Source organism: Falco naumanni, chromosome 2 (assembly GCF_017639655.2).
Source record: "Falco naumanni isolate bFalNau1 chromosome 2, bFalNau1.pat, whole genome shotgun sequence".
Taxonomy (NCBI): Eukaryota; Metazoa; Chordata; class Aves; order Falconiformes; family Falconidae; genus Falco; species Falco naumanni.
Window position 1 is genome coordinate 68,566,935 of NC_054055.1, and position 26,333 is coordinate 68,593,267.

Genomic DNA, 26,333 nt, shown 5'->3' on the forward strand with positions numbered 1-26,333 from the left:
CAATTGAATTTGGTACTGCTGAAACTCAAAAGCTAAGAGCAGAATTAGCGAACCTTTTGGATTTAAGTATTTGAAATTCTAGCATAAAATTATCTTTCGGTAATGGAAAAAATAGAAATTAATATTGAAATGATTCTGCATTCAAGAAGTGCAAATCTGTCTTCAAGTTCATTTAGCAAAGTGACATTTAAATTACTATGAAGAATTGTGTGCACTATATGTTATTTGTAATTTCATAAAATGTTGGGATGAGATTGTCCTGGGATCAGCGTGTGATTAAACTGATTATATACCTTATATACATGGTATGTTTCTTATTCAGTCACAATCAAAATACAATGTACTTCTATTAATATAATAATTTAGATGTCATAAATGAAATCTCAGTTAAATATTTTTTAATTTCTATTCACAGCCTTCTATTCTCTATTAACAAAGTCATTCCTCTCACCTAAAAAAAGATTCTGCTTTTCCCATCACCACGATGGCTGACATCTGCTAGGATGACCCCTTGCCCTTAGCAGCAAAGCACTGCTATGTAGAAATGGACGACAGACAGATGCTCTTCTCCTGATTCTAAAGAACTTTAAAAATATGTATGGGTGCAGAAGAGGGCACCAAATACTAACCGTCAAAGCAGACACGGTTTTTCTCTCCTTAACACCCATGCTGAGTATTTTTCTTTTCCTCACTCTCAACCCCCGTGTATACATATGTGTCTTAATACTCAAAATAAGTCTTATTATTTTATTTTGAGTCCAGGAACACTTATATCCAATTTCCTTCAGGCCTGTTGATCTTCCTTTTCTCCTGTGAAAATAAGGGTGTGAGTAGCAAACAAGGAAAGGCTATGCTGCTGTAGCCCACGCCGGCACTCTGTGCCTCTCCTGACTGCCATCTTTGAGGTCAGACAGCGGAGATTAACTCAACCCAGAAGCCCACGTTTCAATTCCTGCTACACTTGCTGACCCGACCCTGGGTGTTATACAAGGAGGACTTTTAATGTAATGTGAAGACTCTATGGTTAAAATTACCTTAGGAAATTCCAAAAGTAAGATTTCTGGTGTGATATGTTAATGGCACTATATTGCACAACTAGCGCCTTCTGCATTTTTTATTGCTTTTATTGTTACGCCTTGTTATCTGTCACACATGCATTCTGACCCATTTCTTCAAAGTAATTGAAGTCAAAATAGTCAAGGTTTCATCACAACAATCCAGGGATAATTGAAGAATTACGAACTGATGATAAGGTGCACAGGCAGGGCAGAAGGCAGAAATAATTACTTTGCCTGGTCATGGAATCCCTCTTGTCCCTGGGGCACAGAATTAGACTCCTCCGTCATTGTTCTCTTTTCCTGGCCTGTATATGTTGGTTGCACTTTTTCTGTATTGTGGCTGAATATCTCTAGTCTGGTCCATCTATAATTCCCATGGAAAAAAGAAGTCCCAAATTAGAATCCTTTTGGTCTTGGGTGAGTGTAGTTTTCTTCTGGATTAGTAGAGCACCGAACTATGTGGGAACAAACTGCTTAGCTTGTGATGTATGAGAGCAAAGCTGTTCAGCGTGTGCAGAAGAGTGCTTTGGTTTCATGTCTAGGAAATTTCATGGCTGAAAGCAAAGGCAATGGTAGATGTTGGACTTACCAACATCAGTTATGCTGTGCTTATTCAGAGAATCGAGAAACAAACGGATGATGGTGTGAAAGAACTGAAAAGATTATGAATCAGCAAATAAAAAAATTAATATTACTACAGGAATGCAGATAACTACTGACAGTGGAATATTCTGGACATACAGTATGTGGAATGATTTATTTCTTTGTCTATCTGTCTAATAATATATGTGCCCAAAGAAACATGGAAAAATGTATTCACACTTTTCTGTACAAGGGACAAAAATCTGTACAGTACCCTTTCATCAGATCTGCATGTTGTTATGCCTATGCATACTCATAAGTCAAGCTTTAGAAAAGCTTGGGAAACAACATGGGGTGCTAGTAGCTCAGAGTCAGGGTCTAAAAATCTAGAAAAGGTACATAACATAGACTTCTCTGTAGACTAATAGTGATGCTCAGAGACCACTGATGCTAAAAACTTCAATCAGAATTAGTTGTCTGTGTATGTTAACTCCAGGTACGCCTTTTATGGGGTCACTGAGGGATTTCTTAGGGTCTACTCCAGACTTGAGAAGGGAAAGGAGTCTTGGATAATAATTGTGCAAGCATCACAGTCAAATCATGGAAAGCTGAGTGCCATGGAGATACATTTTTACTTCTGCTGAAAAATTAATTCTTTTATACTGCAGCTTGACTTTTTGCTTCTCTCTTCTGGTTCCCGTCTTGGTTGCTATATTGCAACTGATTTAAACTGCTTGTTTCCATTTTCCTGGTTCTTCACTGTCTATTCCTACTTGACCTATCAGCACTGCCAGTATGTTGACTCTTGCATTTAATTGTCCCATGAAACCACAGTTACTGCCCACTTATCACACTTCCAAATAAACACTTCCATCCTTTCACTCAAGATTTCTCTTGGGAGGAACTCCCAGCACATGTCTGTGAACTGACCTCATGCGCTGCTTTGAAAGCATCACGATGCCTGTGGCACACGTAGAGGCAATCAAGCAGCTGGCTCCTGAGCACAGTTCTGGACAATGGCAGCTCACTCTTCCTTTGTGTTTTCCTATCAATATCTGTGTTCCCACGCATGACTCTAGTTTCATGCTTAGTCTGTCTCCTCTTTTAGGCAAGAGCGTCTTTTGTGATTTGTTGATGCAGCACCTCATTTTGCAGTATAGTGTGGGCTCCAGGTGAGAGTATAAGACTTAGCCAATCACTGTACTCCCCTGTGCAGGAAGACTGTCTGCCAGTTCCTGTACTGGATCTCCAGGCCGCTGGCAGAGGAGGAGAGGGCTGGTTCAGGTCGCCCTTCCAACCCAAATGCTGTACAAAGAATTCTCCGGAGCAGATGGAAGTGAAGGGTGGGTAGGGTCAGGTCCCACTTTCTCACTATTGTAATGGCCCTTTGGTTTGCAAGAAAAGTTAAAGCTGCCCTCCGCAGCTTTTATTTGGAAGCTGCTGCCTGGTGATCTGCCCCATCTGCTTCATCTAGGCGGTGAATCAAGCCTGTTGTACTTAAACCATTGACCCCTACTCTGAGAAATACCAGAGAAGAATAGACTTTAACTAAATCTTTCAGTAGCACCCTCTCCCCTTATTTTTTTCCCTCCCTCCCATTGTTTTGAAGCCAAGTCACTTTTTGTTTGCTGGAAGAAGATTAAACAAAGGAACCCACCAGCGGCGCCGGGTTTTGTTGACGCACATGTTGGCTGTATCACTCAGGCAGCCTTCCAGCAGGTATGCCCGTACAGCTGCAGAGCCATTCACTGCTGAGCCGTAAAACTGCTGGCAGGTCTCACCATCTGTGAGGAATACTGTGTGAGAACTTCCCTCCTTACTGGATGGTTTTCAAGACAAATGCCACCGCTGACCCCATTAAGATAGCCAGCGTTCAAGAAGCAGCATAAGGCACTGCAAGGCTGTTCTCTTTTCTGTCCTGGCTGAGTGAGTCATGCAGTTATGTCAATGTTCCCACGTCAAAAATACTTGAATGCTTGTGACATCACAAAACACTTAGTAATTGTGAGCCTCTTCCCATCAAGTGTCTGGGACCTGTGGCAAAGATTAGGGTGGGAAATAGTGGAATTTTTAAGCTACACTGCTACCATTACAGGAAAGAAAATGGGAGGGGAAAGAAAAACAAAGCCAGCCCAAGAGCTAGCACTCAGAATCTTGTCTGGTACCATGGCACAGTCTCTGAGGAGAAGTAAGTCTCCTCTGTACCCACAGATTTTGATCTTGCTGTCACAAAATCAAAGTGCTTTCTTCCTCAAAGCCCTTGCCAACAGCTCTCCCAAAAGTGTATGAATTTCATTTCTAGCTGATTCTGAAAGATACTGAATTAAAAGTAATTTGAAACAATATCTGACTGTTGCAATGCAAGCATCTGTAGCTAAGCCCAGGGCCTCCCTACAAAATATTGGTTTGGGTATCTCATAATCATATAGAGCAAAAAGATTTATTTCTTCTCCGTCTGTTCAGTATTCAGGTTACACAGCTAGCCAAACATTGTTACCCAAACATCTTTGCTTTCATGGGAAAAAGTACATTTAAGTATGAAAAGCCAAGTCATTTTATCTAAAGAGACAAGTTGTCTTCTCTACTCTTTTCCATAACCAGTGTAAGTTTCATCTGCAGCTGTAATAAATGTGCACAAGGGGAAATAACCACTAGGCTCCTAGTTCAAAGGCCACAGGCATCAGTGAGACATCTTCCCTTGCCTTCAGTGGTTCCTGGATCATATCCCAAAACCTGACCTCTGACTTGACAAAGATAGTTACTAGCCTTTCGTTCAGTTCAGTGATGCTTAATGAACATGTCTAAGATATGTTTGAGCAGTTCTAGGATGGCATGAGCAGGAAATACACAGAGCAGTAACATGATTTAAAAAGATAATAAAAGTTATCTGGCATTTTTTAAAGATTAGCTCACACCATCCAAACTTTTTAATCCAGATGCAGCTAGCTGTTACGGTTGTGTTAGCCATCTGGTACTATAGTCTTTGGCTGAAAACAGAAGCAATACATATCACCACTGTTTTTTTGTTTCCAGGAAAAAGCAACGCTGTTTTTATGATCATCCATTCATTTGGTATCAAGCACATTTCACACATGAGTTAACTGGAGACCTGCAGTTGATATATTCTGTGGTAAGAAGGGCTTTATATGGCTGATGGTAGAAGCAGAGATGCAGAAGGAAAGGTTGCAGTTTCAGTGTAACTGAATATAATATCATTGGGTTTTTTTAGCCTTCCCTTCATAAAAAGATTCTTTATTCAGTGACACACTGTCTCATATAACAAAAAGATTTGTAGTACTTTCTGGTTTTGCAGTTCAAAGCAGATAACATCTTCAGCCATATTTTGCTAAGCATAAAAACATCTATAATTGCTTTCCACTGAAATGCCCAGCAAACTACATGTAGCTTATTTTTGAATATTTACACACTTGAAAATATATTATTTTGTTCAAGTAACAGATGCATGCAAAAAAATTATGAGCAATAGAGAGCAGAAAGGAAATCATGAAGGCAAAGGACATGGTAGCTGCTTAGAAATGGTATTTGTGGTACACAGCAGTACCAAGTGACATAACCCAAGGAAACTTCCTGGCTTCTCGTTGCAGCGGGATTCAACTAGATGACCTTTAAAGGTCCCTTCCAATCCAAATGATTCTTTTTTGGATTTTCCAATCCAACAGTCTTTTCAAGAAGAAAAGAAGTGCTGCTGCCACACCATGGAGTGAGGGACACAAGCTCTGCTGTATCTTCTGTGTCCTGGAGACAGGAGTAGAGTTGGAGCAGGTCTGTAACCTCAGGTTTCTCTGTGTCTTCTGGAAAAAAAGCTAGCACGCAAAAGGATGGAAGAAGATAACAAATCCTGGGTTCATAGTTTGTAGCTTTCTTTGACTGATGCACAGAGTTAGGAGGTGATGCAGCCCAACAAGGATGCTCAGCTATTGCCTGCCTGGCAGCAGCTGCACCAGCTTTTTGGAGGACAGAGTCCAGCTCCCTCACAGGTTGCCATTAAAAATGCCCCCACTCTCTATTTCAATGAAACAGATCTGTGTTTCTGTCAGGTTGGTGTGTGGGGTCCCTTCTCTGCTCCCAGTTATGTCCAAGCTGACCTTCAGTGCTCTCTGTTAAGAGGCTCATTTCTACAGCTCAGCTCCCAAAAAGCTGACTAGTGTGGAGATTTTCCCTGTGCCGTGTCTTCTGTATCAGCATAAGAAATTTCACACCCTCGAGGGTCGCTGTCAGCACTTACTGCCTGACAATTTTCCTCCAGGGCTATTGGTGGCCAGGAGATGGCCTTTTCCTGAGCTGTCACTCAGCTAAAGTTGATCTTGCATCCCACAGTGTTCAAACACCCATCTTCACCTTAGGCATGTCATCCAGCTATTGTGTATTTTAGGTACCTGTCACCTCAATATCTAAATCCCAAAGGAACAACTTAAGCAACTGAGGGGAAGCTGGAACTGGGGGCAGATTTCAGTGGAAGCTGCTCATCTAACCCGCCAAGGTGTCTGAAACACTTCCACTGAGGTATATATATCTTAAGTATTTGAATAGCTTAAAGGATCTGGGCTTAAGTGCTGATGTGACTGTTGAAAATGTCTCCTACGTCACTTACACTTTATTGAAAAAAATTAAGTGTTAAATACAGAGAAACTTCAGAAATGCTGCAAATATATATAGCTGCACAGGCTTCTCTGAGCAACAGCAGGTTATACCAGCTCTTGTAGCTGCTCACATGTCTGCAAAAATGAACAGATCAAGAGGCCCAATAATCCAGATTCCTAAAACCCCACTGGAAAAATATTCTAAGTGATAGGAGCTAACATTATGACAATGGGAATTTACCCTTGGGATTAAAAGAGTCTGCCACACTGCAGGTAGATTAGCGGGCAGCTGGATTCACCCTGTCCATTAAGATCTAATAGGACATTCTGTTTCTTAATAGGTCAAACTTTATAAATCTGGTCTTCAGGATGGTTCTCGGGAAATGTTCTGCATGGGCAAGCTCTGCTACAGTTGAAACATAGAGCTATGCCTGCACTTCTCAGAAATGGTGAGCTGCAGCACAGAGAAGGGTAAGCTCTGCTTTTTGCCATTTGCCTACTGCCCGCTCGCAGTCCAGCTGACTGCCACGCAGGCGGGCTCTCCAGCATGCCTGGGCATCCCCGGGAATACGGCTTAACGTATGATCTGACGCGCCACCCAGCAGCCATGCCTGCAAGCCTGCAGTTGGCGCAGCAGGCAAGGCTGATCTTGAGGGCAGACTTTGGCAGGCAGGAGAGACATCCCCTCGAGGGAAACCCCATGTGTTTCGTTGAGAAGGGAGCTGGCAAACACGCCTTTTACACGGTCCTGCTATTGCCGTTTACAGTTTGTAAGCAGTGAGGGTCAGACTGCCTTTTTGTGGTGTACCTGCAGTTGTAAAGCATCAGATCTTCTTTGTTATTTTTCTGTCTGTGTCTATATTTGTGCTGCATGAATCCACTGTCTGCGTCTGAAGACTTGCTAGTGGTATCAGGATTAAAAGGAGTCCCCAGCCTGTCCTCTGACTGACGGAGCTGGAAATGTCTGCTCACAGCTGCCTGCTTTGCACTCAAGTGAAGCAGGAGCTAAATCTTGTGCCTCATCCTCAAAGTGCCTGGCATTTTTTCTAGCTCTGCAAACACTATCACTGATAATTAAAAAAGGAAGAAAGGGAAGAAGAAAAGAACGAACAAACAAAATGAGCAATGTCCAAAGCAAATAAGGAAAGTGATGGCATAAGGGGAGGCAGCGGGTGAGCTCTCCTGCCTTGCTCTGCTCAGGGCCTTGTCCATCCTCCCACTATCATGGATTGGCATGGTGACATGATGGGGAAACAGCCACATTTTGGGGCTAATATACATCCTCCATCCTCCCCATCACAGCTGCATCTGGCCCTGCAGTGGGTTATCCTCTCTCCAAATGTTCAAGTCATTATCAGTTTGACAAATCCAATATATATAGAAAGATCTTGAGGCAAAATCTGTATTTCCAGAAAACGAGATTCCTATACCATCTGCAGCTAATTGTTTCATACCATATTCGTCTCAGTCCTGCTGAGCCCACTCAAGGCCTGCTGAGCCCATCACTTACCCTGGTTTTACACTGGAGGAGCTCCACTGTCTTCAGTGGATTAACACGATTAACACTTTCGTGTGAGAGCAGAATCCAGGGATGAAGGAGCATCCACCACCACCGTTACAGATTGCCCTGTCATCACCTTAACACCGACTGGGATACACTTCGGTGGCAAGCACTGAGTCTGGTTTTCAGGGGAGCGGGAGGGGAGGCAGCCAGCCAAAACTCAGGTTGTGGTGAGGAGGGGAGAGAGGCGTCACTGCCTCTGAAATCAGGTCCAAACCACGGGGCAAGGATATGCCCACTGCAAAGGGCTGTGGCAATGGCCCCATGCTCCCCTCTCATCTAGGGTGATTGGCAGCATTTTCCCTCATTCAAAATTAGAGAGAAAAACAGAGCTCAGCAGTAATCTCGATTCTAGAGCCTTGTTGAAACTCTAGACACACATATCTGACAGATACAACAGAGATTAATGAGCCGTGACCAGAAGTTTGATTTTTCTGTCAAGTGCTCCCATCCGTTTTTAATAAACAGGGGAACAACATAAACTCCAGTGCCTGCTCTCCACTGTTTAAACTGGGCAGGTTGCTTTTGGTGCCATGTGTGTCTGAGCTGAGTTATGACTCCAAACCACTGAAAAATGCAGAAGTTTTGTTGGGCACTTTTTTTCCCGTTGGCCCTTTTGTGGCTACTCTTGTGATGAGCTTTGCTCCTTGCATATTTTTTCTTTTCTTCTCAGCATGGACTGTCTGGTGTTTTACTGCTGGAAACTGTCAAATGTATTATCATGTTTACAGCTAAATGAGTTCAATTTAGTGTCGGTGGTGTATTATCTGGAGCACGTAAATGCTTAAAAAGCCCACTGCTTTGTTTTAAACAGTGCTCTGCTTTATTTTTTTACGGGGTTTTGGAACATGGCTTCCTCATCCCTTCCAAGTACAACGGGCTGAGCCAGCTCGAGCAGAGCCCGAGGAACGTGCCGTAGTCTCTTCATGCTTCTGGTTACTTACATTACGATCAGGCATTGCTCTCATAAAATAATAATCAGTACATAGACATCTGAATTTGTCAGGAATTCGTGGTAAAGCAGTCCCTAAGGATTTTAAGCCACAGAAATGTGTTTGAGAATTCCTCTATTTTTATTTCTCACAAAGCATGATAGAAGCCACAAACAAAACAAAAGACTGTCAGAGGATGTTTTATACCCTGAGGTATTTATGGGAGGGGAAAAAAGAGCGAGAGAATGCTGCCATAAATCTAACTGGCCACAGAATGTCACTCTTGCTCCATGCAAATAAAGCTGAAACGAAATTTACCTGGTAATATAAAACCTGAGTCTTAAGGAAGGCAGCTCAGGGAAGCTCTTCCCTGTAGAGAGATGAAGTACAGCTACACAGGCATGTACGAGTGGGCATGCACACCCTCTCTCGCAGGGAACCGAATGACATGCCTGAAATAAAATTCCTTTGTAAACCACTGGAGCTCTGATCCACGTCTGCATCCGAAGCTGAATCCTGCAGATGACTCTTCTCCCGAAGGGTCTTGCCAGTGGGTCAGAGTTGGGGGACTTTGTGGGAGAAACCCCCTGGATCCTAATAACCCTTCCCACACTGAGACAGGCATGCACAGAAAGTCCCAGTCTGTGTGTAGGGCAGCACTTCAGTCTCCCCGCTGAACACACCTGATTTTCAGTAGGATTCTGGCTGTGAGTGAGGTCCTTTCTGAGATGCAGGATCAGGGCCACGGAGAAACAGGCTGGGCTATATTATTTCAAACAAAAGCTGCTCTTGGACAGAAAGCACTCTCAGTTTCAACACATGAAATAAAAGCTGCCCTGAAATTGAAATTGTCCTTGACTTGATGCTGCCGACGTCTGAAATTGCCACTAAATTTAACAGACCGATGCTTAGCATTTAATTGCCCCTGAAAAGTCACCGTCAGGAAGGCACAGTATCAAAAAACCAAATCTTTTATTTTTCAATCAGGGCTTTGTTTCAAGTAACAGGTACCTGCTTCTTCAAGCCATGACCTTGACCTGACTAGGATGCAGAGGTCACTCCCCATGCAAGGGAGCGACCCTACCATGGTGTCACCTCTATGTAGACGGGGAAGGCACTAGCTGCAGGGCACCTCCACATTTCTCCTTTAGGAAAAAAGCTTTTCCTGGGGTCCAAATGAGACTGGGGAAGCAGAGCAGGGATTATCTGCTGGCCCCCAGGGGTGGAGAGGTCTAGCACTGCAAGACCAGGATGCTCCCATTTCCAGCTTGGTGAAAACTTCTCTTGGAGGAGGTACTAGACTTGCATGATCTGTCTGGGGTCTGCTGAAGGCACATTTTTACAGATCAACAGAGGTGAAAGAAAATGGTTTTCTGCTCTTACCATATTTTGCGTAACTGCAAGAACTCTGCCTGTCTCAGATTGGCCCCAAAAGTGCAAATCTTGAAAAAAAGTTAATATAAAGAATAGAATACAGGATTTTATATTGGATCAAAAAGAAGTTAGTTTTGAAATGTTGGTCTTTGGTAATCCTTGAAGTATTTTGACTTAAGGGGTTTTTACCGTTGTTTTTGGTGTAAATTTACTTATTTAAAACAGAAGCTTACTTTCAGTCTAAATATTGCATCTTTTCTTTTGAAAGTATAGAAAGAGGATATTTTGATCATTTTAAAAAACATTTTCCAATTTGAATATGGCATATTCATTAAAAAATCCCCTCTCCTCCCTAAGGCTTTGATTTTGACAAATCCACATTTTCCACTGAAAAACATTTCCCAGAACACTTCCCAATTTTCTCTAATATTTACATCTGTTCTTCTCTGAGAACGTGTCACAGCTGTAGATCAACAGGAATCGCACAGAACACAGTTGATTTATGGTCACAGTAATACTTCTAAATCAACTTGCATTTAAGAGTAGTGAATAGTACATGTCCATATACCAGCAATGTATCATAAGGATTTTGTACTGCTTTTATATTTTTTACATTTCTTTTGCATAATTATACATGATTCATGTATAATTGTAATTTTTACAATTATTTTACATAATTACATGTTATTAGAGCTGTTAAAGACTGCGAGCCAGATCCTCAGTGTTTCATGCACCCACCCTGACGGCATCATCTGTCTCCAGAACTGGGCGACTTGGACCAAAAGGAACTACTGTCCTCCGAAATTAGGACAACTCTGTAGCGGTACATGGTTGTGAAGTGGCAAGGAAAAAGAAAACTGTTTGTCTCTGCCACTTTTGTCCTTAGCTGCAGCATTGGCCTTGTATCGTGTGATCCTGCTTAGACATGGAGCTCCCAGGGAGTCGAATGAAATCCATGGGAAGCTGTGTGGCTCTGCCTTCCTCTCTGGCCCCCAAACCACAGGCACTGGGATGCAAGGCAAACGTACTAAGGGGCTTCCATTTAGTCCCAGAATATTGATTCCTCTGCAGAAAAAATGAAATTTTCCACGGGCTTGGTAAATAAGGGGAGGAAGGGTCCTGCACGCAGCAACCATGGGGCATTTTTTTCACCAGGCAGTTCAGGCATTTTCTCCATAAGAGCAGTTGCTTAGTGGCACACACTACCCTCTGTGAAGGTGAATGTTAATAACAAGTTTAGCTCCTGGGCTTTTCCAGCACCCTATTTTTGGCTGGCTTTCTGCTCCTCAGAGCCCAGGAAGGCCTCTGTCAGCTGAGACACGGAGGGTGGGGGCATACCTTGCTTCCCCAGCTGGATTATCCCTCATCCCCTCTGCATTTTAAGAGATTTGGTGGGCCTGTTAACAGCTTCTACCTGTTTTAAGACCTGTGACAGGAGGCTGAATGGCTCGCTTCATGCAGCCCCGTTTGCCCGCCGCTCCTACTAACGGTGTTGACATGATTTATGCAAATCATAAAATATGGCAGGGTGACCTCACGAGTGTCCAGTTCTCCTCACGCACGTCTCCAGGCAGAAGGGCTAGTATTTATAAACAGTGGTATATTCACGTCTCAGTGACCTGCTTTATTTACACTGCTCGCACAGGGCTGCTACCACACAAATGAAATATTATTCCCCGCCATGTGCATTTCGGTTTTCTGTCGGTTCTGTGTTTTCTTTCATGAGTTGCCCTCACCGCCAGTGAGCTTGTCAGCAGCTCTCCCCAGCACGGGGCTGGGGAGGAGGGGAAAGGAGAGAGTTACGTTCACTGCCATTTCCAGGGCAGTGTGGTGACAACTAAGCACGGGACCCTCAGCTGGCAGAATAGTGAAGCCTGCATTGGGGCTGCAAGCTCTGCCTCGGTTTCCACAGCCTGGAGGGGAGTGAGTCTGTCCCCCGACACTGACAACCAGTCAGGCTGCCTTGACACAGCCCTTCGTCACAGCCAACACCCCCGCTTGCCTTTGCTCATGGCACCCCAGCCCATTGCATCCTCTGCTTGCTGTGCTGCAGCTGGTGGGATGCTGCCTCCCGGGAGATCCTGGTCTTGGCTGTGCATTGGTGAGGGCAGCTGAGAGTTAGTCGAGCCATCATCAGGCTTCTCAGGCATATGGATATGGCTGAACCAGCTGGAATTTTCTAGCAAAATCATCTTTGTGCAGTCATTTTGAAGGAGATAGCCTCCAAAGAGCTCATTTCTGGCTCACAAATTAAGAGAAAAATGTCTGTTTTCCCAAAATAATCATAGTAATGAACTCAACAATAAAAGCTGCTTATCACCCTTTTGGTTTTGGGGAGGGTTTTTTTTTCATATTTTCTTTTTACCACTGGTTAAAAAAAGGGAAGGAAGGTTTAATGCTTTTTAAGATAACGTTTAAAGTTTTGCCTTTTTCATTATCTCCCCAGCTTCTGCCGTTTTGAAAATGACTTTTTTTATTATTTTGTTTTCTCATTGAGATGTTTATGGTAAATATTAACTTATGAGCAAGTCAAGGAAATCAATAGCTGGAATTCCGTCAATCTTAGAAGGCTGCGCGCATTTCAAAATGAACTCCACGGCCTGAAGCTCCAAAGGAGAAAGAGCTCTCTATTGCCTTCACTGATGGAAAGGGAAAAGTATCTCATAAAAAAGCTGCGTTTCTGTAAACTGCATACGCATGACTCCTCTAGCAGCACTTGAACAACATCTAAAGCATGGGGCCCCGGAGTGCTCGCCAGCTTCTGGATTTGGATGCACATCCTGGCCACATCCTGGCTGTGTGCAGGGATGGGACCTGTGTCTAAAATGGATCTTCTCTCTCCTGTCCTGTACCATGGCCGCCACGGGAAGAAAACACCCATGTCTGGACAAGGATGGGACAGTCAGCTCTGTGAAATGTGATGGAAATAAGGAACATCTTTCCAGTGTTTGTTAGAAACCATAGCAGGGGCAGAGCTAAGGAAAGATCAGGATTTGGGCAGTCACTTATTTGTTGGGTACCCCAGGAAAGTTTAGCTGCCAACCTGGGGTCATGGGCTGTGGGATGGGGGAGCAGCCCTGCTGGGGCCAGCAGGCACATCTGGAAGCAGACATTTGGCTTGCAGCTACAGCGCGTATGTTGGGTTTGGTGTGTGTCTGGAAAAGTGTGCTGTAGGGACCATCACCCCCGGGACTGGGGCGGGGAAAGCGGGAAGAGCCAGATGACTGAAAAAACTTGCTAAGGGAAAGTACTTTACTCTTTATGTGCTTGCATATCCTTTTACCTGGCCTCCCAGGTTCACAGCTGCATTTGCTCTCCCCTTGTAAAGGCTTCCCTTTTTTTGCTTTCTTTTTTTTGTTGTTATTCCCAGAATGCGATGAAGAAATTTCTGTTTGTAAAAGGCATTCAGCAAGGCCCTGGTTTGCTGTTTGGGATCACAAGGTGGTTTAGTTATTTGTCAGAATGCACTTACTGAAACATGGGCCCTTTTGCATTTCCCCATCTTTCAGAAGGCTTTAGGAAGGGTCTGATTCTACCCACACTCCCTCATAGCAAATAGCACTTTTTTTCGTAGCAGCAGTGGGATTGCCTGTACACAGCCTGCATAAATAGAGGCAGCAGAATCTGGCTTCAGGAAATTTTCAATATTCTTGACGTATATAATAAATTATTTTGGAAATCTAAATGACACTGAAATGAAAAATTTCCCCATTGAACCAAAGGGAAATTTGGCTGGGGAAACCTCACATTTAGTATTTGATATCTTGAAAAATATCAATATTCTCTTCAGCTTCTAGCTGAGGAACTGAGACCACATTGTAACTCTTACAAGATGGATTTCCTGCTCTCACTCAAGGGGTTTTCCCCATAAAGTTCGGTAGGAAGTGTGTTGAGCCTCATTAACTCTCATCTTGTTGCTGAAACCGTGCTGGAAACTGTTGGAGGTGTGTATTAGGCAAAACTACTTTGGCTGGATGTGTGAGCAGCAGTGAGGAGTTGCTGTGAGGTGAGGTGAACCAACGTATGGTGAAAAGCGAAGGCAAATCAAATACAATTGCAGAAGGAGGTTTGTCTCTGGCAATACATACTGTATCCCATTGTTCTTATGTGTCAGTAGCTAAAGTCCAATTTCCTTTCCAAAGTCAGGCAGGACTGAGTTGGGAACTGAGGAGGCCATTTCAGAGCGCTATACTTTGAGACAGCTGCACCTTTATTCCTGTTATATTTAGTTGACTGTCCACAAAATCTCCATAATGTCTCTATGGATCTCAAAAAAAAATACTTTGCTTTTGTTCTCTCCATCATCTGTTTTACCCTGGCACTGGTCTGTTGGCTTCTGTCGAGCTGCTTCTCATTTACAGAGGGGTGCAGGATAGGAGAGTTAGAGACTTTGATTTTTTACACACTGTACATAGTCTTCCTTTATCCTTGCTCCAATCTAGCTCTCAGAGAAACAATTAGAAAGTCAGCTTCAGGATCTGGCTCTGAAAACACTTCAGCATCTCCTAAAGAGAAGACAACAGGAGCCAGCAGTGCTTAGGATACTGCATCTCACAGGACTAGACTGCAATCTTGTGCACATTCTGTCTGTTTTATTCCCTGGCTCAGGATTGGGATAGCCCACGTACATGACTCCAGATGCTAGCAATATAGAGTACATTGAAAGCAGAGTTGGGCCAAAATGTTCCCTTTGAACTCCTTTAGGAGTATGGGAAACTACAGATTGAGATTCAGGGTATAAACTTTCCCAATGGAAAGACTGATACAGTCAACACTGTTTCTAGGCAGAGGGAGAAGGCTGGGGAAAACCTGCTCCCCTCCAGCGTATCTGCTGCATGATGTGAGCAGTGATGCTTTCTAGCCTAGCATCAGAAATTCTGCCTAGGATGCCGTGTACATTCCATCACTGAAGGGAGAATAACGGTATTGATGTCCAGCTGTGCGGGCCTTAACCTTTTAGCCCCGAGGGACCGCTTGGAGTTTTGTCTGAAGAGCGCCCGTAGGGTCAGGGCACAAATTTGCAGGTGCAAAATAGCATTCGCCACTACAGATCACAAAGGTGCAAATGTCACGTTCTGCTCTTTTGCTCTGCCATCCACCAGACTGCAGGCAGAAAGCCGGGTGCTGTGCAGAGCTCCGGGAAAACCTGTGATCCTAATTGTTTAATAATGTTCCAGTCAAAAGATATATGTCCTCCTGCTTCTGTGATGTGCATTTTCATTTTCTGACTGGGCTCAGACACCACCTCTTTCTGACAGTTTCTAGAGTCATGACCTTCAGAGTCTGCGTGTGGCTTTTCTCTCTTTCTGCATCCTAGAAGTCCCACCAAGGAGGATAGATTATTTCTGATTGCACTGACACCTGCATTCTTTTACCTTTCTGTGTTCCCAAAGAGCTGTAATATTTACCAACAAGAATCTCTTCTCAATCTAATCCCGTTCACATGAATATCACATGAGACTACCGCCTGCAAGAGGGAGCCTGAAGATGTAATGCATGTTTTTGTGCTTACCGTCTTCCTTCCCTTGTCCTTATTTTGCCTTCAAAGGGGCTGTCTGTGCAAGAAGGGCACAAAGACATGGGCTTTGGAGTGCAGACCTGTCTGAATGAACTTAACAGTGAGTGCAGCTGAATATTTGCTATCTGGAGAGCATGCAGTACAGTGATTACATTTATTAAACATGTCAGGGTAATTTCCAAACTCCAGCACTGCCACAGCACTGCGAGAGAAGGCTTGTATTGCTGTACGAGTTCAGCTTGTCTGCCAACATGGCTACCCCTTCTGCAGGTGTATGAGTTACAGCCCAAGGCAAAAATATCCATGCCTTCCCCAAAGATCTCATGGTGCTTCTGCAGGCCAGATGGTTCCAATTTGAGGCCTACGCTCGGTGATGTAGCTGTATTGAGTTTCTTCCCTGAAACCAACAAAACCTGCTTTAGCATTTTGCTTGGATTAAAATATTTGTCCCTTTTTTCACAGGGCAGAAGAGGGACTCCTGAAGCCACTGAAGGAAGGAAATCATTACAGGGTTCTACAGAAGTAGGTCATGTGCTACAGCTGCTCATAGTTTAAGAGGAAGAAACATGGGACCTCAAACATGGAACATGACTCCTTCAAAATGCTTGAGAGCAACCCAAGAAAAACATCCTCAGAGGCTTATTTAATAAACATTATCTATAATAGTCTCAATGTGTGCTCGTGTTTCCTTAGGAGTTTGCACCTACTTCCCAGAGCTAACAAGGTTCCAAAATGGAGCGCAGAATAATTTAATGAAAAGGATTTAATAGTTTGTGTTAAACCTAATACGGTCCATTAGGAGCTGTCATTTTATAAACAATGAAGGTATGTTACTCTCTCTATTGCTGTAAAGCCATTCCAAACAGGTTCTGTAAACAGTCAGTAATGAACATGCACAAAAGACAATTAGAGCCACATTTGAAAAATGCGCTTCCCTGCACATTTGATTTCTTTTTAAGTAAACTGAAGAGGAGCATATATGTAGGGATATGTATGGAGCATATATAGATGGATAAATGCGTAGCATGAAGACCGCATATGTGTGTATGTATGTATGTATATGTGGATTTCATTAGCAGTCATACAATGTTCATTATCTTAAAAGCACTGCTATTTCCATAGCTCAAAAAATGCCTAAAGTGAACTGTTAAATCAACTGAAAAGTTTTTAATTATAGTCAAAGTGTCACTTCACTGCTGCTTTTTTTTTTCCCAGCCAACTAACATTTTTGTGAAGAGTCAACCTGTTTTCTTTAACAAATGTGAACACAAAAGATGATGGACCAAAATAGTGTTAATTTCAAGATGCAGAGGTTTTTTTCTTAATGAGACTTCATGTAACCATAAAACATGTACGTAAGTTAAAAAAGGGACTCTCCAAGGCTTGGGACTTCTGACGCTTGCTGCCGTTTTCCACCGGTGTTATCCCCAAGGATGGCAACACTGTTGTAAGCCACAGCTTAAATCAGCCTGAGGAGGAAAGGGACAGAAGAGCTACCCAACCCAGACACACACCCCCTCCCCACACCCCTGTTTTTTGGAAGCCAGGCAAGAATGAAGTATGAGAGAAATCAGACCTAACGACTACAGGGGAGTTACTTCTGGTGTACAGTGAGGTAAGTGTTTGGAAAATCAGGTCCATAAAGTGCCTTTATTCCTTATTACTACATGATCTAGAAGCAGATGAAATATTCAGAAGATGACTAACTTGGTAAAAGAAATGGATACAACCTTTTTATTTATAAAGTGAACTTCTCATTAAAAAGGGGCAGCTTTTTCAAACAGCATTTAGATTCTTAGTCAAGAAAACAAGCAAGAAGGAAACTTCAGACTGAGATCACTCTGTTACACACTTACCTTATAAGGAATTATCTGAGCTACTTCTGCGAGGTTTGTGCAGTGTCTTAGGACTGCCAGGTGCTTGAAAGCCAGGTATATGGAAATCCTACTAAAAAGCTAAGCAGAGACATGTATGAAGAAATAGAATCAAATCTGGGTAAACAATCGCAGCAAGTGTTAAACAATCTTCTTGAAAGCTTTGATTATTCAGTGTATTTTGCTGCTGCTTCTTACAAATGGAACAGGCTGCCCAGGGAAGCGGTTGCATCACCATCCCTGGAGGTATTTGAAAGACACATAGATGTGGCATTTAGGGACATGGTTTGGTGGTGAACTTGGCAGTGCTAGGTTAACGGTTGGACTCGATGACCTTAAAGGTATTTTTCCAACCTAAATGATTCTATGATTCCATGATTATTTGAACAGAGGGTTGGGCTGAGAATGAACATTGAACAAGACAAGAAATCCTACTTGAAATCCCATATAAATCGTAAGGAGGATGAGGCAATATTATCTGTCTTTTCACATGACAGCAACACCAATAAATTACAGGGAAAAAACCACAAATGTGCTGTTTGGGTATTCCCTTCTCTCCTATAGCATGTTTAATTTCTCAGGTGAGTAAGAAAGGAAACTATTTTACATCTATATTCTCAATTACTGTCAATGGGTTTCATTGAAATTAGTATTACTGATTTACAGCACTGCCTTGGTTGGCTTCATGATGGCACACTTAAGAGACTCAACCCAGTTTCCTTCTTGGTCAGTGGACATTTTTAAGATAATTTTTAATAGGAACTGCACTGAGTCTGATCTAGCATTAAATCCATGTCTAGGATTATTTAAATCTGCTGCTCAAGTGCTAGGGAAAACTGAAAAGAATTTACAAACTGCCCTAAACAGGAGAGACATTCATTGCATGAATGTACTTTGTCAGCTTACACTATCTTTGTCACAGGGGTAGAAGCACAAATCGGTTTTCTAATAGAAGACATCCAAATAAAACTAATGCCAATGGATGAAAGGTAGAGCGTAGCAGAAGCTGAGCGGACCTGTGAAGTCTGGGAATGCGTATGAGCACCCAGCATCCTGGGATTCATCTAACGGGACACAGATGTTTCCATCCGAGATGTTTACATCACTTAAGGCTCCTTTTGAAGTCAATACAGAGAAATAAGCATTTCTAGGAGGTATCTTTTCATCATCAGCTAGGGCTGACATCTGCATTTGGCCAGATGTATTGAGTCTTCAAAACACCCGTTTCCTTCTATTGACATTGAAGGGATCCAAGGAATCTGCCTCAGGTGTCAAGGTATACAGGACAAATGTCTGAAGCTAAGGGCTGAAAGAGACCATCCCACAGTCTACAGAACCGCTGTTGCAATCCAAACGAAGCATACAGAAGCATCACACCCTTAGAGGTGGCGAACATCTAGATTTTACTAGTCCTGAGTTTCTATTGTACCATGGTGACTGGTCTTGACCTGGGAAGCTAACAGGTATGATGGACTTGTTTAAAGATTGTCGATATTTCTGGTATATTTGGAGTATTTATGTCTTTGACTTGGTGAGCGCAGAGCCAGTCTCATAGTTTCAAATGTAATTAAAAAAATGTCCTACTACCTGATGGTTTTAAAATGAAAATCATTAAGAAAGAGATAACTTTAGATCTTTACCCAAGTGGATATGTTTCTAATGTTTACTTACTTTTGAAAACTTCCCTACAGCTGGAGAGGATTGAAAGATGGGATGCAGGATGGGAAAAGAGATTCCTGTGTTCACATTTGCTTTGCTTTCAAGGAAGATTTCAGTGCTTTACATTTCTTCCTTTCCACATAGAGAAGAAAACAAAATATTGGTGCCAGGGACAGGTGCCTCTAATGTATTCTTGTCAGACATGCTGGGAACAGGAGAGCTCTATTTTTGAAATACTACTGTTAGCTACATTACGTGGAGGTCTTGTTAGTGGTAAGCAGCAAATTGGTGTTTAGCGATGCAGGTGACAGCACTTATTAATTTGGGGGAAAAGGAAAGAAATCTCCAAATTCTCAGGGAGACAGGCATAGTCTTGTGTGTCAATATAAGGAATTTATGCAAGCATCCTCTCATTATAATGAGGTAGAAAAAGCAGTACTGCAGAGACGGTAGTAAAATAACAGCTTATGCCCTGATTCAGGAAACATGTACTTAAGCCATCTTTATGCAGGACAGCACGTAATCCTCTGCTTAACTTTGATTTACATGGGTGCTTATGTGGCATGTCGGGTAGGGATGACTAAAGGCTGGGATGAGCGGTACCTCAATTAATAACAAACTCAGCTCTGCATTCATCTAGTAATAATAATAACAATAATAGTAATGACAATAAATTGCAGTTAGGTAGCTACTTTCATTTCAATAGATCACGTATTAGGCTGTGCAAACATTAATGGTTTAAGGCTCCCTGCATTCCCGAGTTGGGAGATTTGCTAATTATTCTATGGTGGCAGATGACCAAAAGGTGGCCAGTGGGAGAATCACACCACTATGGTGTCTAAGATGAAGAGAGCAGTGGACTGGTCAGCCTGCTTGGTCTCCAGTAGCTGGTTCCTGGTACACTCACTAGGCAGTCTGTACAAAACGTAAAAAGTGAAATCTTCTGTCCACAAAGACAGTCTGTGGCAGAATGCAGAAATATTGGGGTGTCCTGAGCCCCCCAGGCCATCATGCAGTCACAAGAACATCCTTTCCATTGTCATCATCTAATAATGTACAAAGAGGAACTTAATTTGATTTACATTCTTCATTTGAAACAAAAGCATTGAAATTTGCATCACCACTGCAATTTTTTTTTCTTTTAAAACAACCCAATTTGGAAAGAATAAAAGAATGAGTTATGTCTGGTTTCTTGTCTGGGTTACACTCCAAAGTTTGGTGATCACACCCAGATGACTAAAATAATGAAGGTGATAGATTAGTGTATTGATGCATAATCACTGTCTAGCCTGCAAAACTTATGAGCTGCATGATTTTGAGAACAATTACTTGTAATTAAAGCAACACTGCTCCCCCCTTAAAGAAATATTTTGTGGATAACACCAATTAATTACATTTTTCAATGAGAATAGCTCTTAAATGCCTGTGCTGCTATTTATTTCTGACCACATTCAGAATTCTGAAGAGATATGAATTATGTATTGTTTAGCAGTATTATTTTGGGTTTGGGTTTATAAAAAATAACTCCCTCTTTTTTGATAGCATCTCTTGAATGAATTAAAAGCTAACCACTTCCACAGGGTGAGGATATGAACTGACTCTCATAATGATAAAAGGGAATTTTTAGCCAGACATTGTGTGATGAAGTCAATATATCTATCCAGCTTAACTATCTGCTTATTAGTCTCTTTTTGATTTTTCACACCCTTCAGATATACATTTTTTGAATCTAAAAGGAAGCCTTATACCCTGGAAAGAAGAAATCTACCATTGTGCTAACTAGATGTTACTACATTTGCTTTTAAAAAGCCAGGACATGTCTTTTTCAGAATAAAACAGGGTGTAAGACTTCCATCCACTGAAGGGGTTATAGCTGATCCCAATATTAGAACACTGCTGTGAAAAAAGGTTCTTGCAGCAGTCTAGCTCTACGTTTGAGCTATTAACTTAAATATGAATTATAAACTGAGCTTGGCATTTGAATCTTGGCTTAGTATTTGAAACCTCACACAGACTTGAAAGAGTTGTATGCAACAAAAGAGGATAGGAACCATCCATGGTTTATTTTTTTCTAGAACCACATCTTTACCTCACTGATTCTGCAAAAGTAAACTCTACAGTCTATCTCTAAGTGAAATAAAAAACAAAGCCTGAGCTTTAGTCTAAGAGCTGTTGTGCACACGCAATTCCCATTAAATCTTTTCCACCTCTTCTCCCCTTCCCCAGCTACCAGTGAAGCCTCTAAAAAATTGGGTTTGGTAACCACATCTATCTGACACCTTTCCTTCTGGCAGCTGTGGTTCCCTGAAGAGATAGATAGGTCTCACTCTCTTTTCTGCTTCGAAACAGTGAGTTCTCACTTCCTAAAAATGGCCAGGCTTCTGATAAATCTCTTCCCAGGTTTGTATCACTGGCAGCCACATGAAGTGGTGCTTTCTCCCCAGAACCTCTCTTCTGTGTGAATTGCCATCCTCATCTTGGTAAGTGCTCTGCAGAATGCAGTCACGGTGGCTGCCAAGGGAGGAGCAAGGACTGGACTCTTCCTGCCTTCCCAGCTTGCTCCTGCCACCCTGAAATTCTGGCCTCATCAACTCGTGGAAAAGAGAAGCATCCTCTGAAGATACCCATGTACCCAACCAGCATACGAGCACCTGTACCCACAGAAAAGTACGTTTAATATGTCATGTATGACACACATGCCCTGGGAACAAAAAGCAAGACATTTCCTTCAAAATCAGTCAGCACTCCCAGCAGAGAAACTTGTCCATATAACCACACACTCACTCGTGAGCGGTAGAGACTGAAATCATGGCCTTGATTCACTTTGTTTTTCTCATCTGTCACACCAAGGTCTCTGCAGGAGCTCAGCCACCCAAGGAATGGCATGCTTTGGCACTCAGACTTTTCTGTGGCCCACAGAAACGTTCCCCGTGTCTGTTTTGGCAGCTGGGCGTAACTCAATCTGCTGTGGTATCCACGCTTAGACAATTCTACGAGTAAGCAAAACAGCTACTGTTTTCATCTTACCATGTTTTTCATAGTATCTGGATGTTGAAATAACACTGCCAAAAAATTGACGTCTTATGCTTTGACAATGGTTGCTCCTGATTGTACACAGTATTACATGATCTCAGGCACAGCAAGGGGCCCAAGCCTCGGCTTTCTGATGTGTCAATCAATCCTCAGCACCTATCAGGCACACACACACGCTGCTGCTAGCCAGCAAGTTCAAGCACCTCCGCTTGAAAATAGCTGCAGCGATGCTGGAAAAGGAGGCATGTTTTCCAGAATGTTGCGAACTTGTGAAAACAATTCTGCAACTGAAACTGAGAATAGCCTTTGCAATCGCTACCCCTCTCAGGCAGCCAGCTCACTCTCGGGTGCTATAAATACACAGTAATAAACCGTACCAAGAAACCATGATACAGTAATGTTACAGTAAATTCTGGTGGAATTGCTTCTGAGGTGCACCAGCCTGTGAAAGAGGAAGAGGAATGGGAGACACTCGCATGTTCGAGGGAATGAAGAGGAAATACCTTTGCAACCTCATTTCCCTACCTCTGAACACAGCTCTCCTGTACTTTGTCTGTAGCCTATGGTGCCCTGGCAGCCCATTCATGCATAGAAAGACTTGGCAGAACACATGGTTACCCTTACACTGAATTCTTTCGCCATGTGTGTTTAATATATCTTTGTGATCTGATTCAAGTAGAGCAGATTTGAATACCTCATTATACGAAGACCAATATGTCTTTATACACACAGTAATTATATTGTTCATTCTGATGTTAGAACGCTGGATTTCTTGCTGAAAGTCAGAGGACTCACATATATTTTTCAGTCACTTAGATGTAAGTGACTACGCTGACATTCAAATTCTAAACAAATTGCTAATGAGCTTCCCCACTTTTTTTTTTTCTCCCCAAAAGCAGATTTCTCAGCCTCTGAGAGAAACAGAATGGAAGAGCTTAAATGAGGAGACGCACGCACATGACTGCAGTCTAAGGAATAGAAGCCCATTTCTCAGCCAGTGTGAACTGCCAGAGCTGTGCTGGCTCCTTGGGGAGAGGGGAAAAGGCAGGAGAAGCAAGGGGATGGAAATACTTTAACCACATTTCAGATGTCTACCTTTGTACTTGGATTTTGTAACGAAGATTTATCTAAATCTCAGCAAGTGAGTGTTTTCCCCTAATGGAAACACAGGTTGCAGTCAGTCGTTTTTTTCCTTTCTGTGTTCCACTACTTTTTTATTTTGTAGTAGCCTGTTTGTTTTGATAATACAAATCGTACTTGTGATGCTATTTAATGTGTACTCTTTGGGGTTCCTAAACAACGTCTGGGGGTGCTTCAGGACTGCAGGGTACGGTCTGGATACAGACATCCATAGGATAGACTGGCAAGATAGATAACACCTTATGTGACCAGAAGTGAATTTTGCAGTTTAAAGGACATGCCTGTTACCATCATAGTGACTAGTACAGGAGCACCCTTTGAGCAGTGTTCCTTGGATGTGACCTGTGGTGCCCCCACAGGTGGTGCCTCAGGCAGGCTGCAGGCATTCAGAGCACTCAGTGCCTGGGCTCCACTTCCTCCATCACCACCTGTGGGTATAACTCCCTGTTTTAGCATTACCTTATAAAGATCTGCAGCCTTTGGGTTCTAATTGCTTGGCAGTCATCTTTTCTTCCTTTCCAGTATGTTGATACTTGAGGTCAGGTGTTGAAATGCCACTTGGGTGTCTGGGACCTGAGTGTTAGCAGCTGGCTTTCACTCCAGTTCCCAAACCATTTACTGTTGGGGTCTGTATTCACTCAGAGTTCGCTGTGACATTCATACCCTTATTATTATCCTGTGTTAATTAAATTTCATATTGTTCTTAATTGCGTGCGTGGCCCCTGAGACAATGTGAAAGATTCATTATTGAAAAGACAGTTTTATTTAGTGCAGAATTCAGCGCTAAGAGAGACCTCACTTCACCTACCCAGGGAAAAAGCAGCAATCGAAGGGAAATAGCTGCTGGCATATTGGTCAAGAGCAAAACCAGCAGGCCAGGCTAGAAGAGGCAAGACCAGAAGGGTGAGAGTGAGAAAATTTAAGTACATGTGTTTAAATTTAACCTTAGACTGAAATGCAGTGATAAAATTATGTGGCATGCCACTTGTCTTTTACCAATGCTGTGTCTTATGACAAAGTTTCTAATGTAGAATTTACTCCATTTTCAGTTCACAAAATGATTCAGCTGTGGGAAGGGAAGGCATGCAACAGGGTAATAGCACCCATGTGGCTCAGAGCACGGGTACAGAGCCAGGCAGCAATAACGTGGCCCCTTTCCCTCTCCCCCATCAGGGGTGCAGAGGCCATCTGTGGGCACAACTCTGGGCTCCTTGCTTGCTGATCTGCTCCTCCACGATACTGAATTTTTTCCACTTTCTGTAGAAAAAAAAAAAAATTACACCACTGTGCAGCAAAGCACATAACTTCTTCAAGGGGTGATGAACATTTGGTAACAAAATTCCTTGTCAATCTATGTGGCTCACTCCGTGCATTCAGACTAACAGCTGCTCTCCCTGGTGAAAACTGGAAGTACATGTGCTTTCTCTGCAGTAATATAATACGATGCCCCAATGATACTGTCCTAGATAAGCATGGCTTTCACAGGCTACATCCTCTTGTCTATCTCCCTGTTTGTGGGAAAATAAATGAACGCACAGTGTGTGTGCTTGTTCTCAGAAACTTCCAGATGTGTTTGCTGGTTTCCATGTTTTTTGTCAAACCACTGTGGATGTTCTTTCATTGCTTCCCATACGAAAATAAGTCCTGGTCAAATACAGTACATACCAGCTGGCAAAGGGATGGGTTCCCAGCAGGCTTTTGGCATTTGATACGCTAATGTATGTGAACAGGTTGATATGATTAAGGTTAATGAATAAGAGACAATTCCAGACTTTTCTAATTATTGTACAGCATTAAATATTTGCTGGTGCTTTTTATTTTGAAGCAGTCAGGAAGCCATTTAATGTTCATAATGGCAGGCTGGTGGTTAATAGATAAGGGACATTCTATCCTTCTCCTACCATTGCTATGACCATAAACCACACTTGCAAGCAGAAAAGAACACAGCGCAAAATAGAATTGTATTTCTGGATGCCCAAGTTTTAAAAGCTTCACTATCACCAAGAGAAAAACTGCATAGGTTTTGTTTTTGTAGCATTCAGTAGAAAGTTATTAGGAAGTGATTCAGGGACCTCTACAGCTGTAAAGCCAAGGAGACCAAGGGGACAGAAATCAGTGTAGCCAGCACGCCGCAGTGTGCTGGCTTGGGTCTCCTTCCAGCCCTGCAGTATACCCAGTTCTCTTTGTGCCGTACTCAGGAAGGGCACAAAGCTGTTTTCTTTCCAGACAATTTTACCAGTGGGCCTGACTGCTTAATTGGTTTGGCACAGGATACCAGAGCTCCACCATTTGTCTGCGCTTCCTGTGTGCTTCTGGTCTGTAATTCAGGCTGTAGATCTGCTCTTGAAAGTTTAGCATGGTATGGTGCGGCAGATTGTGTAGCAGATTGTGTGGCTTCATATTTGGTGACAAATTTGGTGTTATTTAGATGGCCTTAGGTAGCTCTTGACCCTCTAGCCCCTTGACTACTCACTTCCAGCTCCACATCACCGCAATGCTTTGCTTAGCCAGGTGTTTATGTGGCCATGAAGTACAGCTCAGGAAATCAATCTGGTGGGAAAAGCAGATCTTGCTTTCCTCACCTGGTTCACTGCTTGGCCATGCAAGCAGCTGTGCCAGCGCTGCCCAGGACACCAGTCCTGGCAATGAAGGACCACTTGAGGAACTGTGGTCAACACAAGTCATTGCCCCATGGAAGCACGAGTCTCTGCAGAGCGCTCATGGCCTCAGCCCAGAGTTTGCACTGCTTCCTCAGCTTTTGCCTGCAGGGATTGGAGGAGTTTTGGTGTGGTGATCTGTTTAGCTCAGTCATATTCTGCTTCTACTTTTTTGATACAGCATTGTCGGGGATGAGCACACCTTAAAAGCAAAAAAGGAAGATGTGCTCAGTAAAACTCCAGCAAAAGCTTGTCAAGCAATATAGGGCATGTGACTGCATGTGCACTCCTGTGTGTGTTAGCCTGAATGACATTGGAGAAATCATGCCAAAAAGAGATTAATC

At 42.8% G+C, this 26,333-nt stretch overlaps 1 long non-coding RNA gene across 1 annotated transcript in view; it reads left to right on the forward strand.

The window, feature by feature from the left end:
- Positions 1-16,291, forward strand: part of LOC121083865 — a 32,764-nt gene extending 16,473 nt beyond the window's left edge. The window contains exon 3 of the long non-coding RNA XR_005826508.1: positions 16,089-16,291. This is a non-coding gene — a long non-coding RNA (uncharacterized LOC121083865). The remainder of the gene's footprint in view (positions 1-16,088) is intronic.
- The last annotated feature ends 10,042 nt before the right edge of the window (positions 16,292-26,333 follow it).